Genomic DNA, 15459 nt, shown 5'->3' with positions numbered 1-15459 from the left:
TAAACTACACCTATGCTTTTTATAATTTGACTAGTCAAAATGAACAATGTGAATGCTCGCATCAATAAACACGCCCCACCCAAACGGAACAGTTCTCCGTCAACACAAGGCAAACCAGTTTTCATTAATTAAGCATCAGATGAATCCTGTGTGGGCTACAAAACAGCTCCAAACACTAGCACCACAAACCCATAACGGCTTATGCAGTGTTAAAAAAAAAAAAAATCTTTTTCATCACTTTAAGACTCCACAACAGCATTTATTCAATAAGAAACTCACTGACCAATGATATTATCATGTTCATGAACTTATAAGATAAACTTTCAAGACTAATATTGTTAAATATTGTCCATTGTTCTTATGCAGTGTCAGAGCCCTCTGTTGCTCTCTCAGGTTCATCTTGTGTTCGTTGTTGGCAGTCAGCCACACTCACAAAGCCCATCTGAACAGATCAGACAGCTGCTTTAACAGGAAGAGAGTCATGTTGAAAGATGGGTTCAGGCAAAGTACATGACAAACACCATCCTGGATACAACCCCAATAAGCACTCATTTTTGTTACAGTTTATTTTATTAACAATAACAACTCCAAAATGCGATACACTGTTAATCCCAGAAGATAAACTCTCCTCTTTGTTTAGGCGAGAGGTCAGGCTCAGCCGTGCATCAGCTGAAGCTGATGTGCAATCGAATGAAACACAGAGATGTCTTGCTCAAGGGCATTTAAGCGGTACTTAATGGGAGCGCCAGTCTGGTTAAACACTGATCTGACACTTTGAACAGATATCAGTCTTAAGTTGGCGGGTCTATTACGTCTTTACTACACCATGTATCAGCAGCTGTGCACCAGCTAGGACAGCATGGAGGAAGTTGCAAAGGATCAGCAATTTGGACATACTTCATATTTGTTACATCAACAGCTTTTCTTTGTATGAATGATTCTTTTCCCCTTTATTTTTATTTATTTAAGCTAAATTGCAAGTTGGCTGACCCAAAATGAAAACCCGATCCGTATGATGCTTTCAGAGCCGGCTCTTAGTCGCTCTCACTCGCTAATATTCCATTTAAACCCTCGTCAGCAAGCACTTAATGGGACATGATGTGCTGTTGTCAATTCAATTAATATCATTATATCATCTGATATAGACTTAATTGCTTCACACTAACAAGAGGTGAATAACGATAATAATTTTTTCATTATTTTTTCCACTGAATTCATCTTTGGCCTGTTGTCACTGGTATCAAATATTTGTTAGTATATTTTTAGCCAATAAATACCATTTTGGTAAATTTATATTCTTGGATACATTTGTTACAAATTTATTTTCTAGAGTTAGGAAAGTAATTTCAAGCCTGATGTTCCCTTAAAAATAAAAGAATGACCTTCAGCCGCTTTGTCAGAATGAGGAATATAGTTCATCAATTTAACACTGGCACCAGATCAGTCCTCTCTATCAGCAGATACCCAAAGTCAAGGTATCTGCGTCATATTGGCGCCATCAAAATTGGATTATTTCTCCCCAAATCAATGAACGAGTTAGCTGATTGATGCATTTTTCCAAGACATTATAACATTAACTATCCTAATAAGTTCAACTGAGCTTCAACTTACAGCCTGTGTGCAGATGTGCTTTTGATTTTATTTTGAAGGTGGTTGTAAGATGGATGTTTCTAACTCTAACACACTTCATTTCAAGATTTTCAAGCTCTGCCAATGAAAAGATTTCCAATAAAACTCAACACTAAAATGACCAAGACTGATCTCTCCTGTCACCACATATATATCCAAACAATCTGGAATTTTACAAGCACATTTATACATAAAACATAAAGCTGTTTTGCTAAATATTCAAAGGCTTATGACTTCAAGTGCCCAGTTAGACACTAAAAGCACAATAGCCAACATGGAAGTTTGTATTGTAACAAAGAACAGCTGAAAAACTGAGCAAAATGTTTACTGTTTGAGATGGGTTTTTCCCTTTTAAACACACGACATTAAAACTGCATTAAAAGAGTTTTAAACCCCCCCTCCCATAGATTCTTGCGAAACTCATTTCCAGCAAGTATTTGGCATTCACTGTATTATTGGTGCTCTCATTATGTCCATGATGGAAATGTTTGGGACTTGAAAAGTTAAACTCACTCCCACACAGATGTGTCACAGATCGATTTGTCATGATTTCCCCTTACTGTGATGTTCCACAGGCCATGAAACACACTTTTCAGGCACAATAAAACAGATTGAGATTCAAACTACTGACAAGTGTAGCAACACTGCTTTGAGCACAAGACAAATGACACTCGTGCAAGTTAAAAGCAATTGTTCTTGAAAACCCATACTGTGTTACCGGCCCATCAAGGGCTCAGAGACAGTCTGCAGGTATCACACGACCGTGTTGCGTTTGTTTAACCTCACACCCAAAACATATCAGTAGCCATCCTGAAAGGACGGAACAAAAGATGGTCCCTGCCAGAGATTTCCTCTGCTGAGGTAGAGGAAATACAACATTCCCATACTTCTCATCCTGTGACAAGAGTCCAAACATGTGACACAACACCACATACATCTGATAGGGTATCTCCTCTAGACTGCAACAGATACATCCTCAGTGGAAACAGTGTCTGAGAGTGAGAACTGATAACTGTTTGTCATCTGTTTAAAACGCTTAAAGGAAAAACAGACTCAAATTATTTTTATGATTTAATCAAAGTTTAATATGGACTACTTCAGAGTACTGCTGGGAACTAGAAAAAGAGCCTATTTGCCCCATATTGTTTTCTCTTTATTGGCTTCCTGTTAAACCTAAACCGGATTTAAAACCACATCATCCCAACAGAGTACTTTGAAAAATATTCCTAGGAACCACAAGAACAAAGTAGAATGGGAAGCAGAGCCTACAGCTTTCAGGCCCCCCCTTTTATGGAAACAGCTCCCAGTTTGGATTCAGGAGAGCAGATTAGATTAGGCTCAACTTTGATAAAACTTGTTCAGGTCACCCTGATCTACCTCACCGAGCATGTCTTCTTCACTCACTGTTTATTTATACACCACTTTGCATTTATTCATTAGCTATTGTTAATCTCTGGCTCTCTAACAGTCCATCTTCCTTCCCTCACCCCCCAGCAACCCGTCCCTGAGCCTGGTGCTGTGAGAGTTTCTTCCTGTCAAAGGAGACTTTGTCTTTCCCACTGTCACCAAATGCGTCCTCTCATGTGGTCTGTCTGTCTTTATGTCTGTAAAAAGCTGAACTGAAAATTACCTTTAAAAAACAAACAAACCCTTTACAAAAAGGTTATACTATAAAACAATGTCCAACTATCTATACCACACAATATAGTGTCTTCTCCCAGCTATGTCCTGTGTCCAGGGAGGAGACACAAATACGTTGGGGTTGCACAATAAAGGGCATCTGCCATAAAAATCTACCAACTGAGCTACAAGCTGTGTAAACCCCTTCATAATAAGGCAGCCATTAAGTAAAGTAGCTCATGTTGGATAAATAATGGATAAAATAAATAACAATAATTTATAATGATTAAGCCACCTGTAAAACATCATTATGCATCTTCTGAACCAGTGTCATTGATTAAACTTAAATTAATATTGTGTATGTTATTACTGAAAGACATTTATACAATCTAAACAGTACCTGGTCATCCAAATTTCTTTACTTATACTTAAAACTGAAGGTGCAACACAATAATTCTGGCTTAGCTAGTGATGAGAAATAAAATTTGTGCTAAGAAAAACAGAACAAGATAACTCACAAATCTAAACTGACATATCGACATGACTTGACAGACTGAAATACAAATGCAGCGTTTCCTCAGTCTTTGCTTAATGACTTTAGGGTGGATCTTTTCTTTATAAAAGTGCAATGTTGCAATCAGAATACACAGGATATTATGCAATATTGCTTCTTAAGTAACTTAAACTCATAAGATATAGCAAACACTGGATGTGATGGAGTGCAATCTGTTATCTTACGACAGCCTGTTTATTTCTGTTCCGTCTCAGCAGGTTTCCCTCTATAATGACTGAGAGACTACGGGCAAACAATCCCACAGCCAGTAAGACCTACAACAGATAGATTCTGTGCTGCAACACAGATACATATATTTGTTTGCACTTTTAATTTTCAGTTAGTATTAACCAATTTCAGAAACCCATGGACAAATTATAAAATGAAAGATGTAAAATTAGCATCTAAAAAGTAAGAAGCACCATCAGCAAGAACAGGAACATAAAAATGTGCAGTTTACTTAAATTCAATGAAATCTAAAGGGAACCCAGGTGTATACACATCAATGTGCTGTTCAAATACACAAACATGTAAAAGAGTGTAATGTGCAAACAAACACAAGCCATGCGCACACACAAACTACCCTAAAAACGTGCTGTCGGGGCTAGTGAACAGAATGCATCACTAATGACATGCAGCAGCCCTCCAGCAAAGCTAAGGCAGAGCAACAGCACAGTGTAATAAACGCACTGCTCCTGCACATACAGTACTGCGATTTGTCTTGCAGAAACATTAACCTCGATACCAGACTGAGGTGGGAGTTCAGAATGAGGTAAGGTCCCAGCTTTAGTAATGACGTCAAAGCGCACATAAAACCCTCTGGAATATTATACTGTATTTGTACTGGAGCTCTTGAGGACAAACTTAAAAGTTGTTTTAATGATAGCCTGAGCTGACCAAGTATTCGCTTTCAGGAAACTGTCAGATTTAAGGTAGAGTGCAGGTGATGAGCTACATGCCTCTGTACATGTAAATTGTTTTTTTCCCTCTTCAACTTCTTTTCCACCATCAAGTTACACCCGGACACTTTACCAAGGTTTAAACACTCAAAAATTTGCTGTTGCTTAAATTTCAGTGAGTCCTTTCATAGCTGTCTGACGTGTACACATTGTTCCAATGCATTCTGCATTTAGGGAATTTCAAAGACACTTTTGGACACATGGGAACTTTTTTGACACTTTACCTGTGAGCACGCAGATGTCCAACACAGTCGGGTAGAAAAGGAAACAGTCTGCCGGCATCCTAACAAGAAGTGTGTATGAGGTTCAGCTGCACTCATGTGAGAACAGAACTGGCAACTGTGCAAAGAATTCACAGCAAACAAGCAGGTGCAGCGGGTGTCACTCCTGCACGCCCAACCTACCCTATAAATAAATCTGAGTATAGAGCTCGGTATAGTGACGTCATCAGCGACTACATTATGGAACCATTGTTCACGCAAATCCAAGCAGACAATGGAATATATGGAGGTAGATGCTGCTTTTGAGTTAAATTGTGGAGATTGCTGTGTTGTAAAATTACACAACTGCACATTTGAGTAAGGTGGAAGCAGCAACAAGGATCTGATGTCACGGAGCCAACTATATATGGCTTGGCTAGCAGTTGAGTTGGAAGAAGAAAAGACATCCTAAGCAACATTTTGGAAATTATGTTGACCACCCCATTGTCACGTTGGTGACTAATAACACATGTAACTGTTGTGGTTACATGTCGTAATGCTGTTGCTATGTTACACACCTTAGAAGTGGCAGTCACCTTGGCTGTAGCTACATGGCAGCATAGCTAGAATATAGGAAACTCTTTCTACAGCTTCTGCAATAGTGCGATGCTGCCCCACTGTTACACGTCAAACGCACAGAAGTTGGAGAAAATGGGAAACCTGAACATCGGTAACTCAACCCCTCCTAACATCGCTCCTTTGCCTCGTTTAGCTTCTCTCCGTGTCATGCTGCTGATACCGCTGCATCACATCTTATTACAGGTAATTTGGGTGTTTTTTGGGTGGTTTCTGACTTGATTCTTGAAACATTATCTGGAGTTCATACCACTATAATGTGATCAAGGTTGTTGCACATCTGACTCTACCAAGTTATATGACTGTCAGATCTCAGAAGTACAAGTCTACATAACTCGATCATCGATCCAGCAAACAGAAAACTTACTGCAGTTTAAAATATCCGTCTGCCTTCTTTGGCCTCTTTTGAATTCACGTTACAACATTCATGCAGCATGCATACAAGGGTGGCATGGCCATGTGTAATTCAGCATAAGAATTACAGCGTGGATTTGCTTCATTATGATTCTGTCACCAACACTCACCGTCCAAGTCCATTTACTGGTACCGGTTACCTTCAAATACAACATTTCATTAAGGCCAGCTGTGACATGTGCTTAAAATAACATCAAATGATTGCTGAGTGATCCCTGGGAAGCACAGGTGCAAGAAAACCACATGGCTGACTGTCTGGGGTTCTCAGTGTCATTAAAATCAAAACAATAACAACTCTCACTGTGTGCCATATAAACGTCAGCACTGTTTTGTAAGAAGACATTGAGATTCATGTCGCATCTTGTCACACCCTACCACAGCACACAGGCAAATATAGCAAACTAAAGCATGACTAAGGATAACAAATAGTTTCCAAAACAAACTCAAGGTCACACTTGACAGTGCTGATGCTGCATTTTAGTCGAGCACAAGAGTTGAGTAAACAAGCTGACCCACATAGCGATAGGACAGAGGAGCACAGTACAGTACATACCCACACCAACACCAGGTTTCAGCAGCTAGCCGAGGCTCAGCGCACCTACTGAGATTTGTCACAGTGTGTGATGTGACAATACCATGGTGTGCCCCTGTGCGTTTCCACAAGGAGGAACCAAGCCAAGGGCGTGCCTAGCAGATGATGTGGTAAATGTAGCTGTTTGGTCACAGAGGCAATAAAGTGTGTTTCCTAAACAAGGCCAACCGGAGTTCACTCTCTCACACACTTACTTTCACTTCTTTTTTATAAAAAATACTGAAGTCACAAGTTAAACGATATCCAAGAATAAACAAAAAAATTATAAAAAAAAACAAAAAAAAACTGTCAGAACCCAAATGGCCCACAAAAATACCACATTCAAATACAGTGGCCAAAGTGACAAGTTCATAACGGGTCCAGAATTTCAAAAAATTACCTAACCGACTTTGAAACAACCAAGCTGGTAACTGGGAAACAAATGCCACAGTATACATATATTTATACTGGCTATATAAATAAATCATCTGATTGTTGCATACAGGCCTGAACTGTGTGCTTTTGTACTGTTTGAACAGGAGTTATGGGGATGTACCAGTCAGGCCAATGCTGAGGTTTTTGTTTAGGTTAATAATTGTTGGACCTTTTGCATCAGGAAAAACACAAACATTGTTTATTAGCTGGATCCCAGAATTTCCATACAGTGTGTGAAAACAGAATTTCAGCTATTAGTCATACTCAGAAATGGCACTAGTGCATCCTTTCCAGATCCCCCGGCAGCAAGGGGATCAACACCCATAATGATGGCATGAAGGCATCCATAGAAGCTACTCACATGACTGGAAACACACGCACACACAGGATTAGGCTCCAATTAGGCTGACATGTACATGCTGTGAGGAATGGATTCAGATGACATTTTCTTCCCTTTGTCAGGAAATATGCGAAATGACACTCTGTTAATTGAGCAGATTCTGTGACCTGGAAGATTTCTCATCTAATCTCCATATTCATGCACAGTAATGGGAAAATGCCCCCCTACACACTCAACCCAGTGAAAACAGCAGTGTGGTTCTGTGACAGTGTTGCAACTACTTGCACTTTAAATTCTGATTACACCCACACATAAGCTACAAGTGCTACAAAGCACTGTTTTACTTTACTTTACTTTCTTTTTAGTTGTTTGAAGGGAACCTGCAAAGTAAGAATGTCATTGCTCTGCAGAGCCATTTGTGTTTTGCGGTGTACATGACAATAAACATCTTGAATTTTGGTTCTTGGCAGTTTCCAGTGGGATCTGAAACTTGTTGACCTGTGTAGAGAGACTTTTAATAAAGCGACCACCAGGGGGTGGTTCATAGGAGCCATCGTCTGCCCCGAAAGTTCATTTGGCTCCAAGTCTCCTTCACCAGTGGTCATTGTCTGGCCGCGTTGCCATAGTTCCTATGCTCTAATATCTATGGAAACGCCTTCGAACTGCGTGAGTAGACCCATTGTTGACTCTCTGTCGGGCCTGTCCTCACACACACGCTCACAAAAGAAACTATACAGTGAAACTAATGCTGTAAATATCAACACACATGCACATATTAATAAACACACCTCCCCAAAGCTGGATAGAAGTCATTTCTACTTCACGCTGGGTCAGATGCTTTCAGTAATTCATCCGCCCACAAGTGTATAATAAGGTTATTCTAACCCCACCCCGCTGGGACCTCTGGCAACCAAACAAATGTGTAATCTAAACACCCAGCCCACATGCATATCTCATCAAACAGCAACGTCAGTGGATGCACAAAGGCATAAAACAAGGAACTGTTTGGCTCCGTCTGAGACCTCGGAGTCAGGGGAATCGACGTATAAAAAAAATATGGAAGACTGATGCAGGAGATTGAGCGCAACAACAATGTAGTTTGTCGAGTTTTTTTTTTTTTTTTTTTTTTTTTTTTTTTTTTACACACAAATTATTTTTGGATAATAAATTGATGTCATTGGCTAAAAAGCAGCTATTTTGTTTACGTTACCCCTTGAAGGAAAGTAGGCCAAATAGTCGAGAATGGAAGAGGATAATGTTAATCTCTTGCTCCATTATAGAGCTGGCCTTTTTTTTTTTTTTTCCCCTTTCTTTTTTTTTTAAAAATGGTAATTTTTTTTTCATTAAGTCTTCTTCCTTTGCTACTTTATTGGTGCGTATTCTAAAGTGGTTACCCAGTAAATGTTTAACGTATAAGCTTCAACTGCTGAAAAGAACCACAGGCAATTGAAACTATGTGGAGATTTGTACACAGACATCAATGGGACATTTTCATCTACATGACTAGTAAATGTGCTGCCATGGAAACTTGGCCCTGTATTACTGATGGCAAATAGTCTAGAACAAAACACTAGGGTGGAAATTCCTGTATCTGACAAATATCCTTGCAATTAAACTAGCTTACCCACGCTAGTTGAGCTAGCCACAAGTCCCCCCAACACACAAACATATCCCAAGTTGAAAGGTTTAAAAGGTTGTGTATTTAATGGCCTAATCATTTCAAAGTTATCTAAGCTCATCTTATTGATTTAAAATAAATATAATCCATTATTATCATTACTACTACTACTACTACACTTACTTAGCACTTAGTTCCTCCTACGCCGAGCGGCGCATCGGGCAGCTAATGACCTCCATCGATGTCGGTCAGCGGCAACTGCTTTGGCTTCGTCCCAGGCAATGTCAACGGTTCTCAGATCATTCATAAACGTTCGACACCATCTGATCTTTGGTCGGGGTTGCTTTTTCTTGCCAGTGCATGGGAGCCATGTAATGGTGATCTTGGCCAGACAATAACGGGGTAGACGTCAAATATGGCAAAGCGGGAAGCGCAGTCAACTCTTGAGGTCTTCCTGAGTGAAGCCCAGCAGAGCAATGTCATCCGAGAAGTCCAAGTCGGTGAGATTACGTGCTTCGTGCCAGGGGACACCGATGCCAGCTTGGTCAACTGATCATTGCATGATGAAGTCAGTTACAAACAGGAAGAGGAAAGGGGATAGCACGCATCCTTGTCGGACGCCAGTATTGATCTTGAAGAAATCTGTGCAGCCGTCATCCGTCCGGACGCAGCAGCAGGAGTTGGAGTAGAGACCATGAAAGGCATCTACAAACTGCTGAGGGACTCTATAGTGGCGTAGGATAGCCCATAGAGTCGGCCGGTGGACGCCATCAAAAACCTTCTCGAAGTCAATGAAATTAATAGAAATCTTCCTTTGGTATCCCAATGTTGGTGGTGCTGGTGGTGGTCAGAGGGCCCGGTGGCGCCAGTGTCCGGCAGCCTCGCCTCTGTCAGTGCGCCCCAGGGCAGCTGTGGCTACAATGTAGCTTGCCGTCACCAGTGTGTGAATGTGTGTGTGAATGGGTGAATGACTGAATGTAGTGTAAAGCGCTTTGGGGTCCTTAGGGACCGAGTAAAAGCGCTATACAAATGCAGGCCATTTACCATGTTTGTTCAACAATCATGCGGAGGGTGAAGATTTGCTCGACGCACGACCGGCCACTCCGAAAGCCAGCCTGCTCTTCTCACAATTGTTCATCCACTGCACGTCGTAGCTGATTCAAAAGAACGAGGCAAAGCACTTTCCCGGGTACCGACAGCAACGTGATGCCCCACCAGTTGTTACAGTCATCCAAATCACCTTTCTTTGGAAGTTTGATGATGACACCTTTTGTCCAACATGCGATGTTGACCAGCAGGCGTTTAGGAGTCTTGTAAGGGCAGCTTCCAACTGGGGTCCACCATGCTTCAGCATTTCGGGGAGGATCTCGTGCAGGCCAGCGGCCTTTCCACTCTTGAGGAGTAGAATCAATGTCTTGACTTCGGCGGCGCAGATTTGTCCGATATCAACAGGAAGAAGGCCCATGGAAGGTTTTTGGCCTTGAACAGGTGGAGTGGCTCGGGTTGGTTCAGAGTATCGCAGAAGTGTTTGGCACAGCGTTGGTCTCTTTTCAGCTGCAGTAAGGAGGACGCATCCATTTTTGTCTCGGATTGGGACACAGCGGCCACCACGAGCCCCAGTTAGATCTCTTACAATGCGATATAAGGTTCGGGTATCGTTCCGGTCGGCTGCTTCTTTGTATTAAAATAGATTTGTATTACAAATCTATTTTAAATATCACTGGATTTTAAATATCCCTGGATTTTGGACTGAGAGGCTGGTTGATCATATCACTCAGTCCTACTCAAAACAATTTTCCATTCAGATAACATTGTAGCTCAAATGATAACAATAATAAAAACTTAAAATATTTTAGGTGGTTTGCATTGCTTTCTGTAAAACAAACAATGAGCCTTAAATTTCAGATTTAAAGTCTACAAAGCTATATTGTTCACCTGGGTAATAATACAGCCAAATTAAAATGCCACCGCAATACATTTGCCATCTTGTCTCATTGGGTGTAATAGACACACATACACATGCTTAAACAGCATGGCGTTTCATCCTCTCCAACCTTGTGGGCCTCCATCCTGTCTGACCAAACCCAGAGCAACTTGCCGAAACATGCCAAATGAATGACAGAGAGAGAAAAGTAAATCTAAGATGATAAAATTAAGCCAGCATGTGCACAAACGCACACATTCCCCAACAAAAGGAAAACACTCGAGTCCAAGACTCAATCAATTTGCAGTGAGAAGGGAGAGTGGAGCCACATGTTTTTGATAAGTCCTCTAGCAGAGCAGGGTGAGGTAATGATGAAGTCATCTCTGTCCTCTGGACAGGTTCAAATTCACTGGGCTGTACGCATTTTAAATAGCTTTGGGCTCACAAACACGTATACGTTTTTCTTGTGCAGTTCTGCGCAATAAAAAGACTGCATAAAACATTGAGGTGTGCAGGACGTATTAAGGCCAGGAAATAATAAAGGTGCACTAACATGTGGTCACTAAAGCAGCTCCTAACATAAAAAAAAAAAAAACATTCATCAATTACCTTCAGTCTTAATATCTGCCTCCTTGTTTTTCTATTCCCGTTTCCACAAAACATTACCAAGCAATCCAGACTTACTATAGACACGCCTCATTAACGGTCCCTACAGACTGCACCCACTCAACCAGTCACAGCCACTCTGTTATTAAGTCACTTAATCTATGAGGCTGTCAGTCCAGTCCCCCACCACAATGGACATTGTACTTCCTGTGCCTGAGCATTCATCTGAAGATTAACTCAGTCATGTCTTGTGCTATTATAAAACTATTCATAAGAGACAAACAAGAGATCAGCTCAGACAGAAAGACGGCAGTTGTGTTGAACCCAAAGACTCCCTTCTGCTTGGCTCGTAAAGGTTCTACGCAAATGTAACTGTGTGTGCAGAATACAGGTAAACATCATAGGAATTTAATTAAGATGCAATGTAAGTTTAGTTAACAAGCTCCAATTTGCTTTCCACCACTATCTAGCACGAGCTGGTTTACATCACTTTACCAATAATCATTTGACAGAGGGTGAGTCATAAAGTACTGAAAGTCATATTGGTGGGGAAATCCAGTTAGATCACCTGCATGTTGCACCAATGACACCGTACAAGGAAGGGCATACAGTATAGTGATAATAAAGGTAGATGTGCTGGTAGATGGAAATTTGGGAGGAAAAACAAATCTTCAAAACCATATCAGGAAAGCATGACCGAGTTGTGTGAAAGCAAAGCTTTATCATAAATTATCTGCAACAAAAGCTGGATAAACTGATAAATGTTAGTCATTTTCCCCCTCCACTCTGTCAAAGCCCAATAATCTGCAATATTCCTCTTCTTCAGTCAACTAACATTAGAACCAAGAGACAGAAACCTCACCATCTCCCCTCCCTTGAGTCTCCAGCAACTGCAATATTCATGGGGACCTTACGAAACACTTGGCGTAAAAAACACAAGAGAAAATTGAGTTTGCATCAGAGAGGATGTGCAGAGGTGGAGTAAAAATAAATATGGAATATGCTCCCCCCGTGCAGTCTAGGGCTGCCACAAACGATTATTTTGATAGTCGACTAGTCACCGATTATTTATGCGATTAGTCGACTAATCAGATCATCATCCACTGGACGTAAAACTACAGCTTATTGCACCAGCAGCATCTGCTCTTATATAACTATCATTAGCTTACAGCTTTAAGCTTTTAAGGTGCTAACTAAAAATAAAGACAAGATGATAGTTTATTCAATTTTAATGAAATTTGCAGATTGTTTCGGTAAAGTTTAATAAACTCCTTGCTATCTAAAATATAACAGGACACCGGAGTATATTCTCCAGCATCTCACACTTCTGATAATCAGCTGTCTGCTTGACGTTTATTCAGCTGTGTAAAAACTATAACTTTAATCTCAGCCAAACCGATTTACTCAGGAACAAATAAAATACTAAAAAAAAAAGCCAAACAATAACATTTTTAATTTATCTAAGTGACTCATATATATTTAACCTGAGTCGCGAAAGACGGCGGTGGGTTTGAAAACAATTTGCCGGGAGTCCGGTGTTCTCACGGCGCTAGTCACCTAGCCCCCGGCTAGCTATCGAGCTAGTGGGTAACAGACGTCTCCGAAAACGTCGGAGCGCTTTTGAAAATATGTGGTGTCCTGATAAACTGAGCAGATATTTGAGGTTTACACAGCTACATTCTCGCCTGAAAATATGTTAAACGTTTATTTTGTGACCCAGAAAGAATAATAAGAGTAATATTAAAACTAACTAGCTACCGCCATTGTTGGAAACTAAGCTGGGCCGCGCTATGAATTCTGGGACACAGCTGCTTCTTCTTCTTCGGGGTTTAACGGCAGCTGGCATCCTTGTACATGCTGTGCTGCCATCTTCTGTTTCAGTCCGTTATTACACTCTTAAATCCTGCTATTATTCCTGCGTCTTTTGCGATCTTACAAAGCTTCAAACGACACGTCGACTATTAAATCAGTCGTCGACGATTTTGATAGTCGACGTAATCGTGACTAGTCGACAAATCGTGGCAGCCCTAGTGCAGTCACTGGTCTGGGTTAAATAGCTCAGTTATAGAAAGTCCCTGAAGGATTTTGAAGTAGGGCCCCTTCGATCTGAGTAAATCAGAGAAAGGGGGGAATACAGTTTTAGATTTCACGTCCATATGGCAAACATTCACAGCTTTTCAAAGAGCTCTGCTGAGCAAAATAAAAGAGGGGAAGAAACAGAAACAAAAAAAACAAAAACCCAACATCAAGCATGTCAGGGTCCAGGCATTTTGGAGTCAATTATCATATTTGTCTGGGTTCGTTTTAGGTTCGGACAACCAGACTTTGGCATGGAAATGGATATCCTTACAGAGCCTTTACAGGTTGTGAAATATCTCATACACAGAGGTGCTGATGAGATGGGGTGACATAAAGGCACAAAGAAAGCGAGAGAGGGATGGAGGAAGCTTTCTTCCAGGCTTCTGAGCATAACCAAAAAAAAAAAAAAAGGGGGGGGGGGGGGGGGGGGGGAAATATGGGGGAAATTTAGGGAAATGACAGCAAGCAATGAAATACAAAGGAGGAATGACTATAAAGTCAGCTGCTGACCATTTAACTGCCCTTCACGAAACAAGCCTTGCCATATCACAGTTATTGTGACATAGGGTGTTATTAGCTGTGGGTAGGTATTTTGAACTGCCCCTACAGTGAGTGATATTCACTGTTTATTTAAAGAAACCAGATATGAAAAGATTTTTACTAGCCAGAGGTGCTTCTGCAGGAGAAAGAGCTGCCCAGTTAGACTTCAAAAAAGGCTTTATTGTGGGCAAAGTGGTACTCCCAGATAAAACTGAAGCTTGTTGTTTCCACTTACATCCAGAGAGCAAAAGTTCAACAGTTTTGCAAAAAAAAAAAAAAAAAAAGGGTTTATTTGCTTCTGAACCACAAGTCTTGATTGATGAAAATTTGCTAATAACTCATGTGATTTAAGCTATAAATTTAAAAAAGAAAAAAGGATGTAGCAAACATCACAACAGGCCATTTTTAATGTTCTTACACATTCTGGATTTGGAGATGTCAGACTCAATTTGAAACTTTCTGTAGATGAAAAGAAAACATCCTGATTACAAGGATTTTGTTGTACACTTTTTAAGTATTAGAAACCGGCTAAATGCTAGACATGTGTAGACAGGCATTAGCCATCTCTGAAAACACATACTGTATGTTGAAATTGGGGATGCTCCACATATGGCAGACATTGGCTCTGTTGACCGAAATAAGCTGATCATGATTGGATTAACTGATGACAATGGCTTCTTTCTTTGTTTATAAAGCTTTTATGTCGCATCACCTGCAAGCTGGCTGGATGTTGGATAATGAAGTGATAAAAGGCATAAATAAAAGGGGAGAAAACAAACATTAAAAAGAATACAAACAATAAATTATTAATAAATGAATAAGTTAGTTGTTGTAATTTAAACACTGTTTTTACACTGGTGCAACACTAATAGTAAAGCTGATAAAGGACACTGAGTGCAGGTGCAGAAGGTACTACTATAGTATACTTGACCTTCAACTTTAAAAACTCACTGAAAATGAAAATGTTATAAATCCCTATTATAAAAGGTCAATAAAAGGGCTCCCAAGCTAGAATGTTTTCCACTGTTCGAATGAATAAATGAAAAGCTGTGTAGACCCATGGTACATGTATTATACACCAAACATGTGAATACCTGCAATGAGGAGGTCTCGCGTTAGAAGCAGCCAGTAGATCTGCAGGCGTGCACTTGTCCCCGACCTTCTCTGTCTCCGACTCGTTCAGCTTCAGCTCAAACGAGCAGATGTCCGGTAACTTTCACTGACGTTCAGGCAGTAAGGTGGTGTTGACCCGCTCCCAGCGGGTAGAGCAGGCAGCACGCATGCTGTGGAGATCATATGCCGGCTGAAGCGGAAACACGACATCAGCTCACAATA

At 40.7% G+C, this 15459-nt stretch overlaps 1 protein-coding gene across 2 annotated transcripts in view; it reads right to left on the bottom strand.

Moving 5' to 3' along the window:
- The window catches only part of add3a (adducin 3 (gamma) a), a 103497-nt gene extending 88128 nt beyond the window's left edge, over positions 1–15369 (bottom strand). For both annotated transcript variants that reach the window (XM_080879589.1, XM_080879590.1), the window contains exon 1: positions 15219–15369. The gene's annotated coding sequence lies outside the window, so the exon portion shown is untranslated. The remainder of the gene's footprint in view (positions 1–15218) is intronic.
- Between the last annotated feature and the right edge of the window lie 90 nt (positions 15370–15459).

Source organism: Rhamphochromis sp. 'chilingali' (assembly GCF_963969265.1).
Source record: "Rhamphochromis sp. 'chilingali' genome assembly, chromosome: 4".
Lineage (NCBI taxonomy): Eukaryota > Metazoa > Chordata > Actinopteri > Cichliformes > Cichlidae > Rhamphochromis > Rhamphochromis sp. 'chilingali'.
This window is presented reverse-complemented; position numbering and strand designations above follow the sequence as displayed.